At 34.8% G+C, this 25,967-nt stretch overlaps 1 protein-coding gene and 1 long non-coding RNA gene across 5 annotated transcripts in view; one reads left to right on the forward strand and one right to left on the reverse strand.

The window, feature by feature from the left end:
• Positions 1–25,967, reverse strand: part of LOC106081410 (interference hedgehog) — a 218,317-nt gene that overhangs the window by 150,882 nt on the left and 41,468 nt on the right. The window lies entirely within an intron of this gene.
• On the forward strand, positions 1,369–2,176 carry LOC106081413 (uncharacterized). The gene is made up of 3 exons (XR_001220358.2): positions 1,369–1,653; positions 1,777–1,894; positions 1,985–2,176. It is a non-coding gene; the product is annotated as an uncharacterized LOC106081413 (long non-coding RNA).

Below are 25,967 nucleotides of genomic sequence, written 5' to 3' on the forward strand. Positions count from 1 at the left end.
AGAACATCAAAAGCGAGAGAGAAAAACAAGAATTTATAATGCTTTGGTCATGTCTATTACTTGGTTAATTTAACATTTGATTTAAAGGCTTTGGGCAGCTTGACATGATCCCTTAGAATGACACATGGGAGACTTAATAAAGTGGCAGATAAATGAATTTTGGAAATGGGTTTAATATGGCACGAGATGAGGAATATGATATTTTAGAAGATATGGAAAAAATTATAGCCATAAGAAGGAAATTTACAGAATATTATAAAAAAATATTTTAATAACCAAAAAATTAAATTTTTTTTTTACCCACCACCTTAGAATGGTTGTATACTAACACTGATCTAAGACCTCATAAAGTGTATATATTCTTGATCGTCGCGACATTCTGAGTCGATCTAGCCATGTCCGTTAGTCCGTCCGTCCGTCTTTCGAAATGACGATAGTGATCAAAAGCGTATGCTAATCGTGGTGTTTTGGTATCACTTCAAACAACTGTGTGAAGTATGATTCAAATCGGTTCATAACCTGACATAGCTGCCATATAAACCGATCTTGGGTCTTGATTTCTTAAGCCACTAGAGGGCGCAATTCTCATCCGATTTGGTTGTAATTTTGCGCGTCGTGGTTTGGTACCACTTTCAACAACTGTGCTAAGTATGGTTGAAATCGTGATGGTTTTGCTACCACTTTCAACAACCGTGCTAAGTATGTTTGAAATCGGTAAATAACCTGGTATAGCTGCCATATAAACTGACCTTGGGTCTTGACTTCTTATGCCGCTGGGGCGCAATTTTCATCCGATTTGGCAGAAATTTTGCATGAGGCGTTTTGTTATGACTTCCAACAACTGTGCTAAGTATGGTACATAACCTGACATAGCTACCATATACCGATCTGGGATCTTGACTTATTAAGCCTCTAGATTGCGCAATTTTCATCCGATTTGGCTGAAATTTTGTACAACGGCTTCTCCCATGACCTTCAATGTACGTGTCAAATATGGTCTAAATCAATCTATAGCTTGATACAGCTCCCATATAAACCGATCTCCCGATTTTGCTTCTAGAGTCCCTACAAGGCGCATTTCTTATCCGAATGGACTGAAATATTATTCAATGACTTCTACTATGGTCTTCAACATTCAATTCCCTTATAATCCAAATCGGACTATAACTTGATATAGCTCCAATGGCATAACAGTTTTTAAACATTATTCTTTGTTTGCTTAAAAAGAGATATCGCGCAAAGAACTCGTGCAACCTCTTTTCAACCTCAACTAACCTAATGTAGATTTGAAATAAGTTTATTTGACACATTTCCTTTATAGAACTGTCATATAAACCTATTTTATAGTTTTGTGAAAAAGTCCGTACAATATCTCATTAACTGCGGACACGGGACAAGAGAATAGTGGATCAGACTTAAATGAGTTAAAAAAATTTATTTCCAGTTTATGTAGCAGTGTTTGGTTATAATTTTTTTTTCTCCTCCCACTACTGCCACGTATTTCCTTTCATTTCCAGTCACTTTTCCAAGAATAACTACAAAAACTCTCAACAAGAAACCAAAACCATTAAAGGTATGATTTCCCAATTTAAATTCCTCAGACATCATCTGGCTACCTGATCTCTATCTATGATCTGGATCTTTCGGCAATTGGTAAATCAGCATTACAACATTGAACTTATGCCAACATATTCATTCACCAGCAAAGAATAAGAACAAATAAAACAAAAGACGTCGAGAAAGAGGGAGACTTCAACAAATTTCCATTATTTTCAGCCACCGTTTAATAGACATTTTTCCCTTAAGTGACTTGCCCTTTCCGCTGGTTTAGTCGTTTGTTATGTTAGATATGCCAGTCATGTTTGGAAAACTAGAGCAGCCAGCCAACATTCAGGTAGGCAAATTGTCTATGGGGCATAAAGAATACAGCTAGCATTGCTTTTGTTTAAGTTTTATGTTATGATCTGTTTTTACCAACGTATAGATAGATGTTAGTTCAAAAGGCAATTAAAAGAATAAAAGGTCATTTTCTTAAGGCAAAAAAAGAAAAACATCAATTTTACCGGTTTCAACAACTATGATAATGGTGATGATAATAATTCCTCCGCACACATGAAAAATGTTATGCAGGAAGAAGGAGTGCAATGATGATGAAGATGATGGCAATGATGATGTTGATTAGGTAGAGTCTTGATATAATAAATGTAATGTGAAGAAATGCAACAATTTTTCTTTGAAATAAAGAAATTAATGTTTCATTTCAATGGAAATTGAACTCCAAACCTATTGTCATTCATATTCATAAAAGGAAGCAAGATTAACCAAATGAGATTTCATAATAAACAAGATTATCTTCACCATGAAGTCATGCATGAATGATTTTCCACAGAATAAGGAAATAAAGAAAATTTGAATGGAATGTGAAGATGTCAAAATAAAAAGTTTTAAAGAACAAAAAAGAAGAAAATTTGGAATGATTTTCATTATCACCTGACAAGTAAGTGGAAAGTGCAGTGATAGTATTATTGGGTTGCCCAAAAAGTAATTGCGGATTTTTCATATAGTCGGCGTTGACAAATTTTTCACAGCTTGGGACTCTGTAATTGCATTCTTTTTTCTGTCAGTTATTAGCTGTTACTTTTAGCTTGCTTAAGAAAAAAGTGTAAAAAAAAGTATATTTGATTAAAGTTCATTCTAAGTTTTATTAAAAATGCATTTACTTTCTTTTAAAAAATCCGCAATTACTTTTTGGGCAACCCAATAATATACATTGACTAACATAAGTATTCTGGAACTGGAATTCGGGTGGACCTATCTTGAAAATTTTTACTTTGCACATTTTTAACCTCTAAAAAGTCAAAATACCAAATTACAGCGACATTTGTTCAAAAACACGGTCAAAACCTTAAAAATTTATGAAATCGGGCAAAACACGGTCAAAACCTTAAAAATTTATGAAATCGGGCGGTATCACAGTATAGAGAACTATGCCAAAATATGAACCTATCTTGATAATTTTTGGTTTGCATATTTAGTACCCTCTATGACTCCAAAATGCCTAAATACAGCAACATTTGTTGGAAAATATCATCAAACCATTCAAAATCGGTCAAATCGGGCGGTACCGCTATAGTGGGGCTATGCCGAAACATGAACCTATCTTGATATTTTTTGGTTTGCATATTTATTACCTTCTGATAATCAAAAATGTCAAATTACAGCAACATTTGTTGAAAAATACCGTCAAATCCCTTTAAAATAGTTGAAATCGGGCGATACCGCTATATGTCAAAACGTAAAAAATAGTTGAAATCGGGAGGTATCGTAGTATGGGAGGCTATGCCAAAACATGAACCTATCTTAATAATTTTTGGTTTGCATATTTAGTACCCTCTGAGAATCAAAAATGCCTAATTAGAGCAATATTTGTTAAAAAATATGATCAAACCTCTCAAAATCGGTCAAATCGGGTGGTACCGCTATAGTGGGGCTATGCCGAAACACAAACCTATCTTGATAATTTTTGGTTTGCATATTTATTACTCTCTGAGAATCCAAAATGCCTAATTACAGCAACATTTGTTGAAAAATACCGTCAAATGCCTTTAAAATAGGTGAAATCGGGCGATAGAGCTATATGTGGGCATTTATATAGCCCCACAAAAAATAGTCTAAAGACGTAATATCACACGATCTAGGCGGCAAATCGACCGGTCCCGAACTCGTCTCTCAATAAGGCCATGGGCATGTGGCACCGTCTTGCATTTTGGGCAAAAAACAAGTTGGTAGTTACGTTACGATTCGCATCATTTTTGAAGAAGTACGGTCCAATGATACCACCAGCCCATAAACCGCACCAAACTGTGACTTTTTCGGGATGCATTGGTAGCTCCTGCAATACTTCTGGTTGATCTTCACTCCAAAATCAACAATTCTGCATTTTTACATACCCATTGAGACAAAAATGAGCTTAAATATTATTTGTTGAAAAATATGATAAACCTCTCAAAACCGGTCAAATCGGGCGGTATCGCAATAGTGGGCCTATGTCGAAACATGGACCTATCTTGATCATTTTTGGTTTTCATATTTTCATAATTCATAATTACAGCAACATTTGTTGAAAAATACCGTCAAAAGCCTTTAAAATAGGTGAAATCGGGCGATAGAGCTAAATGTGGGCATTTATATAGCCCCACAAAAAATAGTCTAAAGATGTAAAATCACACGATTTAGGCGGCCAATCGCCCGGTCCCGAACTCGTCTCTTAATTAGGTCATTATTACGCATGCTGTGTGGCATGTGGCACCGTCTTGCATTTTTGGCAAAAAACAAGTTGCTAGTTACTCTACGATTCGTATCATCTGTGAAGAAGTACGGTCCAATGATACCACCAGCCCATAAACCGCACCAAACTGTGACTTTTTCGGAATGCATTGGTAGCTCCTGCAATACTTCTGGTTGATCTTCACTCTAAAATCAACAATTCTGCATTTTTACTTACCCATTGAGACAAAAATGAGCTTCGTCACTCAATGGAAGACGAGCGGAATGAACTTTTTTAACAGGGCACGCATTTTGATAATATAATTCAATAATATGCAAGCTTGGTTCGTTTGTAAGACGATTCATGGTTAAATTATAGACCAAACTGAAAATGTTTGACAATGAAACAAAACTCGAAACGGCCGGGAGCTTTTGAAACCAGTGTTGCCAAAATATAATAGCTAAAATATATACACTATGTAGGGTGTGTATTATAAGCCAACTATAATTTCTATACCATTAATCTGTAGCACCCTGCTTAATATCCAGCCATTTCACCATTCACTTTTCCCCAAGAATTTCAATGTCTTAGTCCATAATGAGTTTTAGCCAATTTCGTTAAAATAAATAAATCTTCATTGAATTTGTTTTTCCTGCTAATAAATAGTTTAGAAAAACATTTAGAAAACATTTCAAAACATAATGAATTTTAATCCATTTCCATTTATTTTAGACAGTTGCGGCCGTTTTTAATTTTTTTCTCTGGAATTTTCATTCATTTAGACAGTTTTTTTTTAATTTTTTGACCAATAAATTTTCCTCTAATAAAATGGTCTAACACAACTGCCAACAGTTTCATTTTCGATTAACATAAATAAATGGTCAAGTTGCATGGCCCAAAAGCAAAGACCGGGAGGGTGTGTCGTTCATTGTATCACTTGTGGCGTTGTCACCATCAACACTGGCGTTGCATAAACTAATGTCCAATAAACGTTGGCGGCAGTGGCGATAGTGGCAGTAATATCTCTGACACTCTGACGCCATTTAGTAACCGGGCATGGTATGGCCAAACACGCTCCAATCAAGTCTGGTAATGAGAATTGATGACCAAACATCAGAATTTGTTTAGTGATTTTTGTTTTTGTGTTTTCTTCCAGTTTTTTCTAGCACATCAAATTTTTTTCAAAAAAAAAAAGCTCAAAACGAGGTGCATACATAGTTATTGATAAGATCATTTGAATGTGGGTTGATGAAAGAGGTGAAAAAGAGTAAATAAAAGGTTTTGATTGTGGTCAAACTTGATTTACAAAAAATAAAAAAATAAAAACCTGAGGTTAAAAAGGAAAAAGTAAGGCAACAAGAGTTTAAGTGGGAGTTTAACAATTTGTATACGGCTTAGATGTCGCCTTAAACTATTTCTATAAAAAATGTGTCTAATATGAAGGTTATAGGACTTCCATTAGGGTGGCGGGGCATTATTTTGAGGTGCTTCAAACCAAATGGAGTGGTTTATGTCCGTATTGAACATAACCCCCCATTTGAACCCCATATTGTTATGTTCGATGACCATGTCCGTTATAAGTCGGGTATCATACACATGGCCACTATATTGGCTGTCAGATTTGTATTCTACTCTCAAATACTTTTAATTTGAGCCCCATATTTCCATGCAAATGCAAATTTTGCCTATGAACATTCCATTAAGGAACAGGGGCAAACTTCTAACATATCAATGAGTGCAGTCCGGTTCAAGTTTAAGCTCAATGATAAGGGGCCCCTTTTTATAGCCGAGTCCGAACGGCGTGCCGCAGTGCGACACCTCCTTGGAGAGAAGTTTTACATGGCATAGTACCTCACAAATGTTGCCAGCCTTAGGAGGGGAAAACCACCGCTGAATATTTTTTCTGATGGTCTCGCCAGGATTCGAACCCAGGCGTTCAGCGTCATAGGCGGGCAAGCTAACCTCATAAAAATGTCTTGTTTGAGGGCATTTTACGGATGGGTCGGCCGCCAAGACACTTGGCCTCCAAAGTAGATATCAGATACGAGCTTTAAGTTACGTAGGTTGAAGAGAAGGGGCCAATATTTATTCCCCTCATGCCACTATGGACATACACCTAATTCCGTAATATCCTCGTTGTGCGCTTTACTTAAAAAAAAAAAATCATTTTGGTCCCATTTTGTCATGATTGCGCCTTGGTCCTGAAAATAACTATTAGATTACCCGGTGTGCTTCGCTACAACTTTAAGTGTTTGCGGTCACGTTTAAACATGGTCTAAATTTTAAAATAATTTATATTCTCCCGGAAATTTACTCAAATTTCTTTATATAAGTTTCGTATTCACCTGTTAAATACTTTTCGTTTTAGTCCCATATTGTCCCATTCGGTGTACATGTCCATTTGATGCATAATTTTGGGGTGCAGACCCGCCAGGTAATAGACCCCAAATTTTTATGTAAGTTTCGTATTCTACTCTCAAGTACCTTTCGGATCCATATTGTCCCTATCGGCCCGGAAATTTACCCAAATTTCTTTATACAGGGTGGCTGATGAATATTGCTACAATGATGAATATTGCTACATTTTTTTTTCGGTGTATGGAATACATTTTTCTTATATTCATGTTAAATTAAATTATTAAATTAATTATTAAATTATTATTAATTAAATTAATTAATTAATTAATTAAATTAATTATTAAATTATTATTATTAAATAGAAAAAAAGTTATTACATTTTTTTTTGGTAGCGGCTTTCATCAGCCACCCTGTATAAGTTTCGTATTCACCTGTTAAATACTTTTTGTTTTAGTCCCATATTGTCCCATTCGGTGTACATGTCCATTTGGTGCATAATTTTGGGGTGCAGACCCGCCAGGTAATGGACCCCAAATTTTTATATAAGTTTCGTATTCTACTCTCAAGTACCTTTCGCATCCCATATTGTCCCTATCGTCCTACATATCCGTTTGGGGTGGTTTTTGGTGTAGGGCGGCCACCTAGGACTTGATCCCAACTTTCTATATAAGTTTCGTATTTTACTTCCGATTACCTTTCATTTGATACCCATATTGCCCCAATCTGTTAACATATGCAATTGGTTAGGTTTAGGGGTAGGGCGTCCCCTACTGTTATTTGACTCCAAAGTTTTATACCAATTTTGTGTTATTGGGTTAACATCAGGGCATATACAAAATTTCGCTTAATATGCATCCAACTGCGAGATTTAGCGTTTTTGAAAATTGGGTCTAGGGGGAATGTCCAGACCCCTTGCGAATACCTCAAAATGAATTACCCTATTTTCATCAGGGATCCAAACTCTAGCATCTGGGAAAATTTAATGAAAATCGATTAAGTCGTTTTTAAGTCTACTAGGAACAAACCAACCAAAGTATAACACTTTAATTTTTTTATAATAGATTAACTGTTATATACAATTTTTGTTATACACAATAAACTCTTTACGTATTTAACTGTTATGCAAAATTAAGTGTTATACAAAATTAAATGTTACAGAAAATTAACTGTTATACAAAACTAAAATGTGGAAAATAAGTTTTCATGCAAAAAAATCGTTGCTTCATATAGAAATATTTTATTTCCGTATTTGTCGAATATATAGCTTTTTTAAACCCTCCATCATAGGATGGGGGTGTACTAATTTCGTCCCTCCGTTTGTAACACCTCGAAATATGCGTCTAAGCCCCCATAAACTGTATATATTCTTGATCGTTATGATATTTTAAGTCGATCTAGCCATGTCCGTGCGTCTTTCGAAAGCACGATAACTCTCGAAGGAGTAAAGCTAGCCGCTTGAAATTGTGCACGAATACTTCTTATTAGAGTAGGTCGGTTGGGATTGTAAATGGGGCATATCGGTTCATGTTTTGATATAGCTACCATATAAACCGATCTGGGAACTTGACTTTCTGAGCCGCTAGAGGGCGCAATTTTCATCTGATTTGACTGAAAATTTGCACAAAGTTGTTTGTTATGGCTTCCAAAAACTGTGCTAAGTATAGTCCAAATCAGTCGATAACCTGATATAACTGCCATATAAACCGATCTGGGATCTAGACTTCCTGAGCCACTAGAGGGCGCAATTTTCATCCGATTTGGCTGAAATTTTGTATAAAGTTGTTTGTTATGACTTCCAATAACTGTGCCAAGTATGGTTCAAATCGACCTATAAACTGATATAGCTACCATATAAACCGATCTTGGATCTTTACTTCTTGTTTATTATTACTTCCAACAACTGTGCCAATTATGATTCAAATCGTCCATATTCTAATATAGCTGCCATATAAACCGATCTGGGATCATGACTTCTTAAGCCTTTAGAGGCCGCAATTCTTATCCGATTTTGCTGAAATTTTGTACAACGGCTACTTCAATGACCTTCAAAATACATGTCCAATGTGGTCTTTATCGATCTATATCCTGATACAGCTCCAATATGAACCGATCTCCCGATTATGCTTCTTGAGCCCCTCAAAGGAGCAATTCTTATCCGAATGCACTGAAATATTACCCAATGACTACTACTATGGTCTTCACCATTCAATTCATTTATGATCCGAATCGGACTATTACTTGATATATCTACAATAGCATAACAATTCTTATCATTTTTTCCCTGTTTGCCCAAAGAGAGATATCGCGCAAAGAACTCGACATATGCGATCCATGGTGGAGGGTATATAAGATTCGGCCCGACTGAATTTAGCACGCTGTTACTTGTTTTTCTATAAGAATACACAAAAAAATGGTTGTCCATTCTTTTACCAAGTAGATTGAAATTGGACATATATTTCTCTTTATGATGTTTGTGAAGAGTGAATTTGCTTTTAAATCTTCGATAGAGATTCATAAACTATTATGTGTATTAATTTGGTATTTCACGTAACAGTTTCGCGAAGTTTCTTTTAATATGCAATACAAGTGCGTCATAGATAGTTGAATAAGTTAAGTCAGCCAAACATATTCTAAAGTAGATTATTGAAGAAAATCAAAATCCTTTATGGTATAATAAGCATGAAGAATGGAATTATCCTTTTCGGTGTCAAACATTAAATCTACCGCATTGTTTTTGAAAGCTTTAAATTTGGTGTGATTTCTTACCTCCTGTGTGTGATATGACTATCTTCTTTCAAATTATATTCTGTAAAGAATCTTAACAATATATCTTTATGGCTAATGTAATACAATATTCGCCCTGCCTAAATCTTTAAATTTCTTACAATTATTGTTACTTTATTTAATTAGTTGCTATTGAAATGCCCTGCTTTCATTTCAGCTACTGTAATCCTCTTCATTAAATTCTTTTTACATTTTTGTTTTCTTTTCTAAACTTTAATTAACCGCAACATTTTATGATACTTTTATCTATTTTATCTAATCTTTCTCTCTTTTATTTTCACTATTCATAAAAACCACAGAGTATATTAACAACAACAAAATACTATTTAACTAGTTAAAACCCAATCTACTTTAATTAGTTAAGCAAATAATGCAATTAACTAAATAAATAGGGGGGCTACTAAAAAAAACACTTCAAATGAAAGAGACTTTAAGCAAAAAGAGTTAATTGAAAATAGTTGTGGACTTTTGTGATTAAAAAAAAGAGAAAACTTAAGGTCATCATTGAAAAGAAAAATAATTATGGAGTTACTATTGGATGGACGACACAAAATATCAACAAATTATTAAGGTAATTATTGAGGATTATATTCATATGTCTTGGGTCTTAGGTTTTAGCAGAGACTTGTAATTTAAGTTTATGTGGCTTTTTATTAACTATATATAGATTTTTCAGTTTAAATCTCTATTTATTGAATAACTTATTTTTATTTCGCTACCACAATATGCATATCTGAATAGCAAACTCCTTGTACATAATACATTTCGTAAAAAAACTGTAAAAGATCATTATGCACCTTCATCTTAACACCAAGCAACATTTACTAAAACAATATAAAACTTTATGTAACTCATTATTAATCTTTTATTACTTAATATCTTTTATGTTTTTTGCTACATTTATTTATCAAAACTTCCACAATAAAACACATTGAAGCCATACCATAACCAACCACCAATAAGGCAGCAGGTAAGTGAAAGTATTCCAAGCCCAAAGATTCCACTTCATTCTTTTCACTTTCAAAATATTTCAATTTACCTCGGCTTATATCAACAGCAAAGACCTCACGTATAATGCCCTCATAAATACCACTCTCCATTAGATGATTGAAGAGACTATGCAACTTATCTTCAAAAGGATAATTAGATCTCATAGGTATGCCTCCCATTACAGGGTGTAGATCCAGATCCAGTTGTTTCATAACAGGACGTTGCATATATATCTGCTGATCCATATAGTATGCGTTCTTATCATATTGACTATAATAAGCATAAGTGGGCACCAGATTGCGTCTATTGTGAATTAACTCGGCATTATCTACCACTTTCAGCTGTTGCAATATATATGGCGACTCTGCAGTAAGATTCAACAACAGCCATTCGAATTCATCTATCATTATGGTAACATTATGGGTAACCAAATCCTTCAGTTCAGATATATAGGTGGAATATAAACGACTTGTGAAAAAGCTGTAAAGTATGGAAAGATACCAATTGGCAATCATGAAACCGGTCAAAGACAAAATTATATGCACGAATTCCTCACGCCATCCCTTTAATTTCAGTTTCCGATAAGGCAGATTGGCCATAGTCAATAAAGTGTTCAAGGCATTAAAGCCCACATCTTGAGAGCCTTTCTGCAGCCAATTTATAAGGCATAATAGGGCAACATTGTAGATTAAACTTCCTGCCAACATCAACCATACATCGGCATTAAATGGCCTTATGAAGTAATAAAATTTATCCAACGGCTGATCATAGGGCACTATAAGGTAGCTATAGGTGATCTCTGAAGGTTGTGTGGTCATAAATCCCAAACCCATTGGCAGGCCATCAGCACAAACATCTGCTTCATTGCTTCTTATAGACTTCAAGCAAATCCTTTCGTCGTAATAATCCAATTCAGATATGATGTCAAAGACCAGAGAGAAATTATACAATTGGGCAAAGTAGGACAGACCCAAAGCAAAGTATCCACCGAATTGTAAGTCTCCCTGTGCATTATACCAAAATGAAGCTCTGGGTGGATTATTGCCCAAAGTGGAGCGTATGGGATAACCATGAGTGTCGGAGAAATACTTGCGATAATATAAAAAATCCTTTAAGGTGGTCTTTACAACTTGATGCGTTACAAAATGATCATATTCCAATAGAGTAGTGGCCTCAAAGTCCATCAGCATGGTGTTGAAGTAGTCATTGGTGTGACACCAATGGAATAGGGGCAACCATTTCTCATAGGGCTTCAATGTATCCTTGGTAATGAAGAGCACATATTTCTGATGCCAACCATCCATCGAAGAATTCATTATGCTGAGAATTTCTTCATTGCTGGCATTGTCTTTGACATAGACAACACTTAGAATATTGGCCTTTATGAAATCCCTTAGATGCCACTCAACCTCTTGGGTAATGATCAGAAAAGGAGTCATGCCAAGACTTTCTTTGTCTGAAATAGTTGATAGTAAATCCAATAAACCTCCTCGGTTTTGATTATCATAAAATATCCAAGTTTCAATATCCATTTGTGTTGAAAATTGCCCCAAATATGCCGCATTAAAACAGTGGACTTTTTTCCCAATGCTTGTCATTAAGACAAGAAGTGTTAAACTTTTTAACATTTTCATAGAGTATTCAATTTCTTACTAGAGTTTTAAGCCTACTTTGCTGTATAAAATGCTTTTTAAATTGAGAAAATATTTTTCCCAACATTTACGCTTGCCTTATACGCATGTCAACAAACATTATTATTAATTTACCATGTAGTTAATTGAAACGCATATATTGTTTGTTAAATTGTTGAAACATTGAATCATGTTAACCGTGCGAAACACCATGTTAATGTGTTATTGTCAGGCAAGTTATATGACTAAAAATAAACTGAATGCACTGCGTTAATGTCATAGGCAAAGCATTAGAGGAGGAACATTTGCTTTTATAGTGTAAAGAAAGCAACAAGTTTGAACGCCTTGCTAAATAAAAGGTTTGTGGAGTAAAAACATGTTGTTGTATTTGCTGTTTTGAAGGCAACCTTAATACAACACGCAAAAGGGGATGACCATAACTCCGATGGAGTGAGCAAGTGGAGAAAGACATCTCAAAACTGGGTATCAGATATTGGAGAAGGAGGTCTTAGTGCTTGAAAATAAATTCTACATTCGGCTAGAGGAACAAATTCTCTGTAATGGCCAATTAAAGCAATATAAGGCGTAAAAAGCCGTTCAGCCAAGTTAAAACCCTTCATGGTGGATCTACAACTGCTTTACCAAACTGTTTTGAAAAAGTGATTAAAAAAACTAACAGCTATACACATCTAACTGCTGTACAAAATAACTGTTACACAAAAGTCACTATTATAATCAAATTAACAATGATAAATTGCTGTACACAAATAACTGTTATACATATTAATTAGTTATATGCAATTAAATGTTGCACATATTTTACAGTTATACACTATTATCTGTTATACATATTTAACTTTTATGCACAATTGAGCGTTACACATATTTAACTTTTGTATAAAATTAATTGTTATACTAAATTAACTGTAACACAAAATCGATTGTTATACAAAATTAACTGTTATACAAATTTAACTGTTATAAAAGTTTAGTTTTTATACAAAACAAGCTATTATATGAAAGTTACATTTACTCAAAATTAACTATTATACAACTTTAAGTGATATACAAATTTAACTGTTTTACAAAATCAACTGTTATACGAAATTTTAAATTTAGAAAAAAAAAACAGATAGAAAAATAATACTAATGGTCTTATTCAAAAAATTTAAGAAGCCTTAAAATAGGTTTTCTATTAAGGAAATTCAGTAAAAAATTAGAAAAACTAGCAAAAACTTTAACATGGAGCTAAAGGAGATTTTTTTAAACAATTGCTGTGCTTTATTCTATTTACTAAATACTAAATTTCCCATGGGCATTCCATTAAGGAACAGGGCATGCTTCTCTCATCTCAATGAGTGCAGTCCAATTGAACTTTAGGGTTTAACATGGCAGGATACTTCACAAATGAAGCCAGCATTAGTAAGTGGATAAACAACGCTGAAAATTTTTCTGATGATCACGCCGGGGTTCAAGCCTAGGCGGACATGCTAACTTTTGCGCCACGGTTGCCTCAAATTTTATTTAATTTATCGGTTGTTATTATCGATTAGTATCCTGTACAAGTTTGCTCTAAAATGTTTACAGTAAATCTGACTCGCACAGGATAGAGCTAAAATAAAAGACTGCAAATGATATGTGAGTATAACACTTTAAGTCAATTGTCTTACAATATCTGTAGCAATAATCAAATTATTTTTCCTTGCCTTGCCTATATGATCAAAATTGGACATACATTTCTCTTGCTGGCGTTTATAGTTATTCTTTGCCTAAATTGGCTTTTATGTTCTTAAATGGCTCAGCTTTTATGTAAATAGCTTTAGTATATTAGTATACATGGCATTAAACCAAATAAAAGCAACGCCTTATGCTAATGCCAAAGGGAATATACAAAAGGAGGAATAATTGACTAATGGTGTAAACAAAGCAACAAGTTTCCACAACTTTTTTTTGGAATAAGGGTGACAATGGGTGATATATTCAGGCGAGTTAAAAATGGAAAACCCTCGACATCATTAGATTGTCTTAGAATATGACGATCCGAAAATATATACTTTGTAGGATCGGAAAATGATATTTCGATGTGTTGCAACGTGAATGATTAAATGAATGTAAGCTCTATCCTACGATGGTGGTTATAGCAAAATAAAATAAAACAAAAAAGCTTATTATGTTCGGCCGGGCCGAATTTTGTATCCCCTCCACAATGGATCGAATATGTCAAGATCTTTGTCGGGCATCTTTATTTGGGCAAACAATGTATAATGGATAAAATATTCTAGGCTATTATACCTATATCAGCTTATGAACGGAATCGAACCATACTTGGTATGGATGTTGTAGATCATAATAGAAGTCATTGTGAAAAATTTCAGCCAATTCGGATAAGACTTTCGCCCTGTAGTGGCTCAAGAAGAAAAAATTGGAAGCTATATCAGGATATGAACTGATTCAGATCATACTTAACATAGTTGTTGCAGGTCAAAACTGCGCACTTCGTGCAATATTTCAGCCTAATTGCAAAATAATTTCGCCCTCTACTGGCTCAAGAAGTTGAGATCCAAGGTTATCGGGTTATGGGCCGATTTGGACCACACTTAGCACAGTTGTAAAAACTCATAGTAAGACAACTGATACAAATTCTCAGCTAACTAAGATGAGAATATATAATCCGGAGATTATATTATGAGAAGTATAATCCGGAGGTTGGTTTATATAGGAGCTATATCTAAATATAGACCGATACGGTCAATTTACGACCCGAACGGACCTAATAAGAAGTATTTGTGCACAATTTCAAGCACCTAGCTTTACTCTTTCAAAAAGCTAGCGTTTTTTCCATAGATAGACACAAGGTCGGACGGACAAACGGAATGATGATATTAGTATACATCCATCTTATAGTGGAGGGTAAAACAAACAAAATAAAATAAATTAAAAAAATAAAATAAAATAAAATAAAATAAAATATAATAAAATAAAATAAAGTAAAATTAAATAAAATGAAACAAAATAAAAATAAAATAAAAAAAAATACAATTAAACAACAAAAAGAGTTTGGCAATGTTTTTGTGTTTGTTGTTCTTAGCATTAATGATTAGACAAAAGTGCTGATGAAGTTACATGGCGTAACAGAAATCATGCTACACTAGCCAGCCCAAATGTTATGAAAAATGTATGACAACACACGCTTGCTCAACCTTTAAAAGTTCTTTGATGTACTATTCTAAAATATTGGGTTGCCTAAAAAGTAAATGCGGATTTTTTAAAAGAAAGTAAATGCATTTTTAATAAAACTAAGAATGAACTTTAATCAAATATATAATTGCCATTTTGTTCGATAACCTTTTGCCATCTTCCTGGCAAATTTAGTATTCCACGCTCATAGAACTTCTGGCCTTTATCTGCAAAAAACTGAACCAAGTGCGATTTTATAGCCTCATCATTGCCGAAAGTTTTACCATTTAAGGAGTTCTGCAAAGATCGAAATAAATGGTAGTCTGATGGTGCAAGGTTAGGGCTATATGGTGGATGCATCAAAAGTTCCCAGCCAAGCTCACTCAGTTTTTGGCGAGTGACCAAAGTTGTATGCGGTCTAGCGTTGTCCTGGTGGAATATGACACTTTTACGATTGACCAATTCTGGTCGCTTCTCCTTGATGGGTGTATTCAATTTGTCCAATTGTTGACAGTAAACATCCGAATTAATCGTTTGGTTCCTTGGAAGCAGCTCAAAATATACCACACCCTTCCAATCCCACCAAACAGACAGCATAACCTTCTTTTGGTGAATATCAGCCTTTGAAGTGGTTTAACTGGTTCACCATGCTTGGACCATGATCGTTTTTGACTAACGTTGTTGTAAACAATCCATTTTTCATCTCCAGTTATGATTCGTTAGCGAATTCATTGCGTTTAAGGTGCAGATCACAAGCGTTGATTCGGTTTGTTAAATGAATTTCTTTCAATACATATGGCACCCATATTAAAATTGACGCCAAACAAACAAATGTAAATAAAATTTCGCGCACTTTTTTTCTAAAGCAAGCTAAAAGTAACAGCTGATAACTGACAGAAGAAAGAATGCAATTACAGAGTCACAAGCCGTTGAAAAAATTTGTCAACGCCGACTATATTACTACTATATTTCCGACAATTACTTTTTGGGCAACCAATAGAAAGCAATGAATATGATCTCGAGCTGGAAGATGTTCGAAAAATCACGGTTATGGACCGGTTTATATGGCAGCTATATCAAAACTTGGGCAGATATTACCCATTTACAATCACACCCGACTTACACTAATAAGAAGTATTTGTGCCAAATTGCAAGCGGCTGGCTTTACTCCTTCGAAAGTTAGCGCGCTTTCGGCAGACAGACGGACGGACGGACATGGCTAGATCGACTTAAAATGTAATGACGGTCAAGAATATACATGCTTTTTGGGGTCTTAGACAAATATTTCGGGGAGTTCCAAACAAAATGACGATATTAGTATACCCCCATACTATGTACGAGGGTATTAGAAAAATAAAATATTGTTTTGAAACGTATTTTTGGATTTTCACATATACAATGGCACAGATATGTCTACATACCTTTTCATAAATAGCGTTTTCGTGAGCTGACAGTAACGTAGTTAGGATAAGATTTCATCCCAAAAATTTTAACTTATTGTTAGACTGGCAAACATGCTAGACAATTTTCGCAACGAAAGATATTTGGCGGGAAACTTTTTCGCTCGTTTTGTAAAACGTGTTTTTGCACTGGGGTATGTAAACTTTTCTGTGCCACTTGATTTCTTTATTCTCAAATATACTTCTAATTTAGTTTTCACTTCAACATTTTACACATATTTCTTAGTAAATGCATTTAACAAAATTTCCATAGCAAAACTCAAAAAAGCCAAGCCATAACCCAACACCAATAAGACAGCAGGCAAGTGAAAATATTCCAAACCCAAAGGCTCCACTTCGTTTTTTTCACTGTCAAAATATTTTAATTTACCCTTGCTTATATCAATTGCAAAGACATGATCATAGATGGGTTGATAAAGACCACTCTCCATTAAATTGAAAAAGAAGGTGTGCATTTTATCTTCAAAGGGAAAATTATTTCTCATCGGTATGCCACCCATAACGGGATGTATTTCCAGATCGAGTTCCATCATGCGGGGTCGTTGCATATACCTCTGCTGGCCGAGATAATATTCGGTTTTGTCATATTGGCTATAATAGGCATAGGTGGGTATTAGATTTCGTCTGTTATAAATCAACTCGGCATTGTCGACCACCTTCAACTGTTGCTTGATATAAGGCGATTCTTCAGATAAATTCAAGAATATCCATTCAAATTCATTTATCATTATGGAAACATTGTGGGTAACCAAATCCTCCAGATCGGATATAAAGGTCGAATACAAACGGCTAGTAAGAAAGCTGGAGAGTATGGAAAGATACCAATTGGTGATCATGAAACCGGTCAAAGACAAAATAACATGCAAGAATTTTTCACGCCATCCCTTCAACTTCAGCTTTTCATAGGGCAGATTGGCCAAAGTCAATAAAGAGTTCAAAGCATTAAAACCCACATCTTGAGGGCGGCCCTGCAGATAATTTATAAGGCATAGCAGCAAAATATTGTACATCAATGTGCCAACTAACATGGCCCATACTTCGGGGTCAAATGGCCGTATAAAATAATAAAACTTATCCAAGGGTTGATCGTACGGCACTATGAGATAGCTATAGGTAATCTCTGAAGGCTGTGTTACGGGAAATTCTTCACCCATGGGAACGCCATCGGCACAGACATCTGTTTTGCCGGCTCTTATAAACTCCAAACAAATAGTCTCCTCATAGTAATCCAATTCAGATATGATATCAAAGACCAGGGAAATGTTATACAATTTGGCAAAGTAGGTCAATGCCAAGGCAAAATAGCCACTGATTTGTAATTCTCCGTGGGAATCGTACCAAAATGTAGCTCTAGGTGGATTATTGCCCAAAGTAGAGCGTATGCGATAACCATTCGTGTCCGAGAAATATTCGCGATAATGCAAAAAATCCTTTAAGGTGGTATTTTTTACTTGATGCGTTATAAAATGATCATAATCCAACAGCATGGTGGCCTCAAAATCTATCAGCATGGTATTGAAGTAGCCATTGTAGTGACACCAATGAAATAGGGGCAACCATTTCTCATAGGGTTCCAAAGTATGATTGGTAATAAAAAGCACATATTTCTGATGCCATCGATCCATTGATAAATTGAGCAGGTTTAAAACCTCACTATTGCTGCCATTGTCTTGGATATAGACCACACTCAGAATATTGGCCTTGATGAAATCCCTTAAATGCCACTCTACCTTTTGGGTAATAACCAGATAAGATGTTTCGCCCAGACATTCTTTCTGCCCATCATTAATGGCTAGGAAATCCAATAATCCACCTTCGCTGAGATAATCATAAAATATCCAAGTTTGAATATCCATTAGCTCTGCAAATTCGAATAAAATTCCGTGTTTAACAGATGGATTTCCCCTCTGCAGACTAGTTGGCATTAAGGCAAAAATTATTAGGCCATTTATAAACAACATTGCGCTGTTTCCGTCTCCAACATACTTGTTTTAAATCCAATACGAATTTGATAAAGGTTTTGATAAAATCCTAGACCAATGCTCACACAAAAATGCGCATGCCATTATTCTGGTGATTTATTACCATGATGTTTGATTACAGCAATTGTTTTGACTCAATTAATTGATTAAACCATAAAACCGAAGCCTTGTAGAGCCAAAAAAAGAGTTATTAACACCACATACGTATTGCATTGAATCAAAAAAGTCGACATTTTCAAAGGTTTTGCTGTCGACAAGTAAAAACGTACTAAATTTGGCCGGGAGGAATCATGGGAACCCACCACCATGGAACATGGAAAATTTCCACAAATGAACATTTTTGAAGTACTTTACGATCAAAATATTGGCCAAGTCAGACAAAAATGAAACATCTAGGAGCCGTAGAAGAATAATCGGGGAATCGCCTTATATGGCAGCTACATCAGGTTACAGACCTATTTGGATCATACTTACCACGGATGTGGAAATTTAAAATAAAACACAACGTGCAAAATTTCAACTAAATTAATTGCGGGTTCCAGGTAGTCAAGACGTCAAATCGGGAGATGCAAGTTATATCAGGTTTATATGGGAGTTATATCAGGAGACAAGTTTATATGGGAGCTTTGCTAGGTTATACATCGATTTCAATAATACTTACTACAAATGTTGGAAGGTATAGCAAAACACTTCGTGTAAAATTTCAAAAAAATCTGATAAAAATTTAGGCTTTTAGAATCTCAAGAAGTCAAATCTGGGAATCAATTTATATGGGGGCTATGTATTCTTGTAACCAAATTGCAGGTCGTATTTGTTGTCCAATCATCATCAGATTGAGATGTAGCTCTGATAAATAGGGTAAATAAATGTAGGGTAGGGTATTATATAGTCGGCGCCGCCCGACTTTTGCCTTTCGATTAAAAATTTTCAATTCAGAAATTATTTGATTCAATCATTTTTTAATTGAATCTGAAAATTTTTTTAACAAAAAATGTGATTAAAAATTTTATATTTTTCAAATAAATAATTGAGTCTTTCAATTAAATTTTTAATTGAATCGATTATTTCTTTTTATACCCTCTACCATAGGATGGGGGTATACTTATTTCATCATTCTGTTTGTAACACCTCGAAATATGCGTCTAAGATCCCATAAAGTATATACAGCGGTCAAAAAAAGTATTCATCATTAGCAAAATTGATAATAAATTCATTTATTTTGGGTAATTGAAGAAAATTTAAAGTAAACAAATAATGCAGTTTTATGCAATAGTTTATTTTTCGTAATATGTTTTAAAATAAATTCAAAAAATAAATTTAATTAGCGCAAAAAATGCAATTTTATATAATAACACCAAAAACAGAACAAAAAAAGTATTCATTATTGATGTGCTATCATCAAAGTCAAATTCAAATATTATTTGGGAATCCCCCTTTTCTGTTTTATTTAGTAAAGGAGGCTTTGCCCTTGACAGCAAATATTTAATTTCATTGAAAATATAGTTTTTGTCAAAATGGGTCGTAAGCAAAACGAGGTTTCTGATGAGGTAAAAGTTTTGATAATAAAACACCACAGGAATGGTTTAACTCAAAAAACTATCAGTGAAATATTAAATAGACCACGATCTACTATACAATCCATCATCAGAAAGTGGAAAGAAACGAAAACTGTTGACAATAAACCAAGATCTGGTCGACCAAAAGCACTTTCAGTTGGAGATGTGCGTTGGCTAGTGCGGCAAGTTCAGAAAACTCCGAAGACAAATGCGACCATTCTTCGTAAAAACACTATGGAATATTTAGGGAAGGAAGTTACTACACAAACAATTCGAAATACACTCAAAAGGCATAGTTACAGAGGAAGAACTGCACGTAAGAAGCCCTTTATAAATAAAATAAACCGAGTGAAAAGGCTAAACTTCGCAAAAATGTATGTAAAACAGCCCGAATCATTTTGGAAAATAGTCATTTTTGCAGACGAGAGCAAGTTTAATCTTTTTGGGTGCGATGGAAAGGTCATAGTGTACAGAAAACCAAATACAGAGCTTGAAGAACGAAACACAGTTGCTACTGTAAAACATGGTGGAGGTGGTTTAATGGTTTGGGAGTGTATGGCGGCTTCAGGAGCGGGAAATCTTGAAATTATTAATGGAGTAATGGATCATAAGTATTACATTGACATTTTAAAGAGGAATTTAAAAGATAGTGCTGTAAAACTTGGGCTTGGTAATAACTTTCAATATTATCAAGATAATGACCCCAAACATTCTGCTTTAAATACCAAGATGTGGATGCTGTATAACTGCCCCAAAGTCATTAAAACTCCTCCTCAAAGTCCCGACTTGAACCCAATTGAACATCTTTGGGAACATCTCGAACGCAAATTGAGAACGCGCAATTTTTCGAGCAAGAGTCAAATGCAACAGGTGATAATGGAGGAATGGACTAATATAGACCAAAATATAACCGCTAAATTAGTCCAATCGATGTCAAACCGTTTAAAAGAAGTTATAAGACGCGGTGGTCGAATAACAAAGTATTAATTTTTTTAAATTATGTTATTTATTTTTTTGTTTTTTTGCAATGATGAATACTTTTTTTGTTTAATTTTTTGTGTTCAGCTGTAAAATGGCCCTTTTTGTTCCAATAAATACTATTTTTTTCTTTAAAAACAATGAAATTGTGTACGTATATATCACACAAGCACTACTGCATCATTAGTTTAATATGTTTTTATTCCAATTGTCTTTTGTAGACTTATTAAAAAAAAACATTGAATGATGAATACTTTTTTTGACCGCTGTATATTCTTGACATTTCATGACATTTTATGTTGATCTAGCCACGTCCGTCCGTCTGTCTGTCGAAAGCACTCTAACTTTCCAAGGAGTAAAGCTATCCGCATGAAATTTTGCACAAATACTTCTTATACTTCTTCGTTTGGGATTGTAAATGGGCCATATCGGTCCATGGTTTGATATAGCTGCCATATAAACCTATCTTGGGTCTTGACTTCTTGAGCCTCTAGAGGGAGCAATTTTCGTCCGATTTTTGTGACTGAAGCTGTTTCAATTTAAAAGTTAATTGGATCAATTAATTTTGTGATTGAAACCAATTATTATTTTTTTCTGTATAAATTGATTTAGAATGTTAAGACGATCAAGAATATACTTATATACTCTATGGGTTCGCAGATCAATACTTCGGAGTGATTTCGACTGGATTAAACTGGCAAGGACCACAGAATAAACGTCAGAGTCGAACATTGCATACAGGGAAGTAGCCAGGGGGTGGTTGTCAGCTCGTGCCCACCACCCCTCTCGCCATATTTATATTTTTCGAATATTAGCGCGTATAGGTACTTATTATTTTTCTGCAGTTCTAATATCAGCTCCTCCTCCAAAATAAAATCCTACGTCCCTGATTGTGTGCCCTCCATAAAGGATACAGGTGCTTTAATAAAGTTCCTTATCACGCTGCCAGTTCAGGTACATAATTATTACCAGGCATTAAAAGCCTTATAATAACGCGTCATAAACAAAATTAGTTAGTGATAAGATGATAGCTGAACCAATTTGAGTGAAATTTACGTCATTTTGACTTAAACTTATAAGTGCCTTCTTGAAGCAATTCCTTACTTACATAGTTAAGATAATTTAGCCTTTTAATGGCTATGAAAACAATTTGAAGGAAGGATTTATTCAAGAGGCTTATCGAAATATTAACGAATATAACCTAATTGCAATGCAACTAAACCTAATATACGCTCCATGCCCTGGCGAAGGATAGAAAAGATTTGATAAGAGTATATGGTATAGATAATCACTAAACACTTGGAATAGTGGGACTAAACATAAAAATATAAACAAAGAAATTTCAGGCCAAATCTTTGGTGAAATTGAATAGAGGGTGATTTGTGTGACTCCAATACATTCTCATGTTATGCTGTAGTAATTGCAACACAGAAACGGGCAAACTTAACTGTATATGATGCTCAAACATATATTCAATCGCCGCATGTGTTAATTGAACATCGATAGGAAGAATAGTCTGAAAGCATCATGTCTTGAGGTGAATGAATATAGACATAATAACAATACAGGGAGAACAGTACGAAGGCATCAAGTCTTGCGGTGAATGAACACAAAGTAACATTGACGACATGGAAAACTTTAAGTGGGCATCATTTCTTGCGGTGAATGAACATATACATAAGTTGACATCCATGACAGGGAATACAATATAGAGAAAAAAAGTTAGAAGACATCAATGCTTGGGGTGAATGAACGTATACATATACATTTTTTGCGATGAATAAACATAGACTTGAAGGTAACGTTTACAACAAGGAGAACAGTGAGGAGAAATCACGCCTTGTTGTGAATGAACGCAGACATAATGTAAATTCCACAACACGGAGAACAGTAAGTAGACATATTTTCTTGCAGTGAACGAACATAGACATAAAGTTAATATTCGCAAAAGTAAGAACAGTACAAAGACTTTATGTTTAGTTGGAAATAAACATAGACATAATGGTAAGTTTTACGACGGACAGAAATGTAAAAAGACATAATTTCTAGCGGCGAATGAACATACACATAATGATAACTTTTACCACAGGGAAACAAGTGAGAATATTTTTTCCTTCTCATGGTGAATGAACTTGGTCATGATTATAACAAACACGACAGTGAGAAAATTCAGATTAAAACATTTCTTGCTGTGAATGAACATAGACATAATTTGACAACCACGTTAGGATGCAAGATAAGAAGACATCATGTCTTTCGGTAAATGAACAAAGTCACAATTGTTATCTATCTAACAGTGAGAAAAGTAAGAAAACAACAAGTCTTGTCCTTTGATGTCTTGGCGAATTCTATGTGAGAGGGAAAGCTTAGCAAAGAAAAGCATACTCTTTCCAACATTGCGGCCGGTATCTCACGAATATATGCTTTAATATTGTCTTCTAATGCGTCAATTTAAGCGAACTTGTCTGTATAGACATGAGCTTTAACCACAAAATGTAGTCTGAAGGAGTTAAATCGCACGATGTAGACGGCCAATTAACCGGTCCCGAACGTGAAATAAAATGTTCACCGAACCTACAAGCGTTGTTCATTTGTAAGACGATTCATGGTCAAATTATAGACCAAACTGAAGATGATTGACAGTGAAACAAAACACGAAACGTGCGTGAGATGTTTAAACCAGTGTTGCCAAAAAGATAATAAGTAAAAAATCACCATTTATAATCTCCAAAACCAAGTTTCGAAGAGTCCCTCACCACTTGATTTTGTATCGGACTCTTGGATGTCCCAATTTGCGAGTACTATCGTCTTCTTCTGTCATTCTGACAACATTACCTAGCCAACGCAACCGTTGTATTTTGATACGTTTAACTTCGTCATACAGCTCATACACTTCGGGTTCATACGACTCCAATATATACAATACACTGTTCCATATTTCAGGAAAATCGGGTAAAGTTCTTCAATTGGGAGATCGATATCGGGTAATAAATGCGGCTTCTTTGAGTCCAAGACCATACATCGAGAGTTCGGTGTATATGGCGACTATGTATATACCAATTTATAGTCCAATCAGAACCATACCTGGAACGGAGGAAGGAGCGCTTAAAAAAAGCTCACTGTGGCAAATTTCAGCGATGTCAGGTGATGAATGCGTCTTCAATGGGGCCAAGAACTTAAATATGCAGATGGGTTAAGGATGTGATGTTCGATCTGAACCATATTCGACACAGATGCGGTCTAAATCGGTCAAGTACATGATATAGCTCCCATATAACCCGATCTCCCGATTTGACTTCTTGAGCCCCTGGAAGCCTCAATTTTAATCCGATTTGGTTGAAATTTTGCACATATTTTTCTGTTATGGCTTCCAACAACTGTGTTATGTAAACTCCAAATCGGTCAAGAACCTGATATAGCTTCCATATAAACCGATCTCCCGATTTGACTTCTTGAGCCCCTGGAAGCTGCATTTTTTGTCCGATATTGTTAAAATTTCGCATAGGGTGTTCTGTTATGGCTCTCAACCAGTGTGCCAAGTACGGTTCAAATTGGTCAAGAACATGATATAGTTCCCATATAAACCGATCTCCGATTTGACTTCTTGAGCCCTTACAAGCCGCGATTTTTATCCGATTTGGCTAAAATTTTGCATATAAGGTACTTTTATAACTCTCAACAACTATGCCGAGTACGGTCCAAATCTGTCAATTACCAGATATAGCTCCCATATTTTAGCAGAATCCATGGTGGTGGGTTCCCAAGATTCGGCTCAGCCGAACTTGTCTAGCTTTAACTTGTTGTCTTTAATAACAATACACAAAGCTAAGGATTTATTAACCAACCATTTAAAAAAAATTCTTAATATGAAAAAAATACTCTTCACGGGGTGATGAATATTTTTCAACTTAAAAATTTGGAAAATCATTAATCTTTAAATTAAGTTTGCTAATCCTAGCTTCGAATCTTTGAAATTACGATTGCATTTTTTTCAGTGTAGTATTCAAGAATTAAGCCTATGTTCTCAACTTAATTAGTTGTACTTCCCATCAATTCCTTCTCTCCCATAAGTTTTAATTTTCATTCACTTCTTGCTTCAATATTCTGTTTTTCCTAAACTTGATTGGAAATGTTATAAAAATAACAATTAAAACGTCTTACCCTATCGTTAAAGTTTCTTTTATGGTGTTTTAGGCCTTAGTTTTTCCTACTTCTTCTGTGTTCGCTACACATTGCAATTGATGAAGTCTATAAAACTTCAAGTGAAGTGAACTGCGAAAACCGCTTATCCCCATAAAAAATGGGTTACAAACATAAATTAAACAATTACCCACCAAATGCATTTTCAAGTGCTCGTTGAGCGACAGAGGGGAGAGAGTTAAACGCTTGAGCGCAGAACAAACAGAGCGTTTAATCTGAACAAATTAACAAATTTCGAGAAAAGCACAAACGACATTAGGCAAAAAAAAAAAAAATTATTTAAAAATAGCTACTTGTAAATGGGCTAAATTTGAACATATGTTAAATAGTCTTCAATAAAAAACATTTTCAATTAGTTAAAAAAAAAAAAACTAAAAACTTTACAAAATATTTTTAAATGGAAAAATAGTAACCTACAGGCACTGCAACATGTTTCCATTTTAGTTTTTTTTTTCTTTACCGTCCGTGCGTCTGTGCCACTGTCATTGCGCCGCCTAAATTAAATTGTTTGTCATTGTCATTGGAGTGTTATGAGACACATGTCATGTGAATTTTTCTCCCCCCTTTTAATTCAATTAGATTTT

Source organism: Stomoxys calcitrans, chromosome 4, assembly GCF_963082655.1.
Source record: "Stomoxys calcitrans chromosome 4, idStoCalc2.1, whole genome shotgun sequence".
Taxonomy (NCBI): domain Eukaryota; kingdom Metazoa; phylum Arthropoda; class Insecta; order Diptera; family Muscidae; genus Stomoxys; species Stomoxys calcitrans.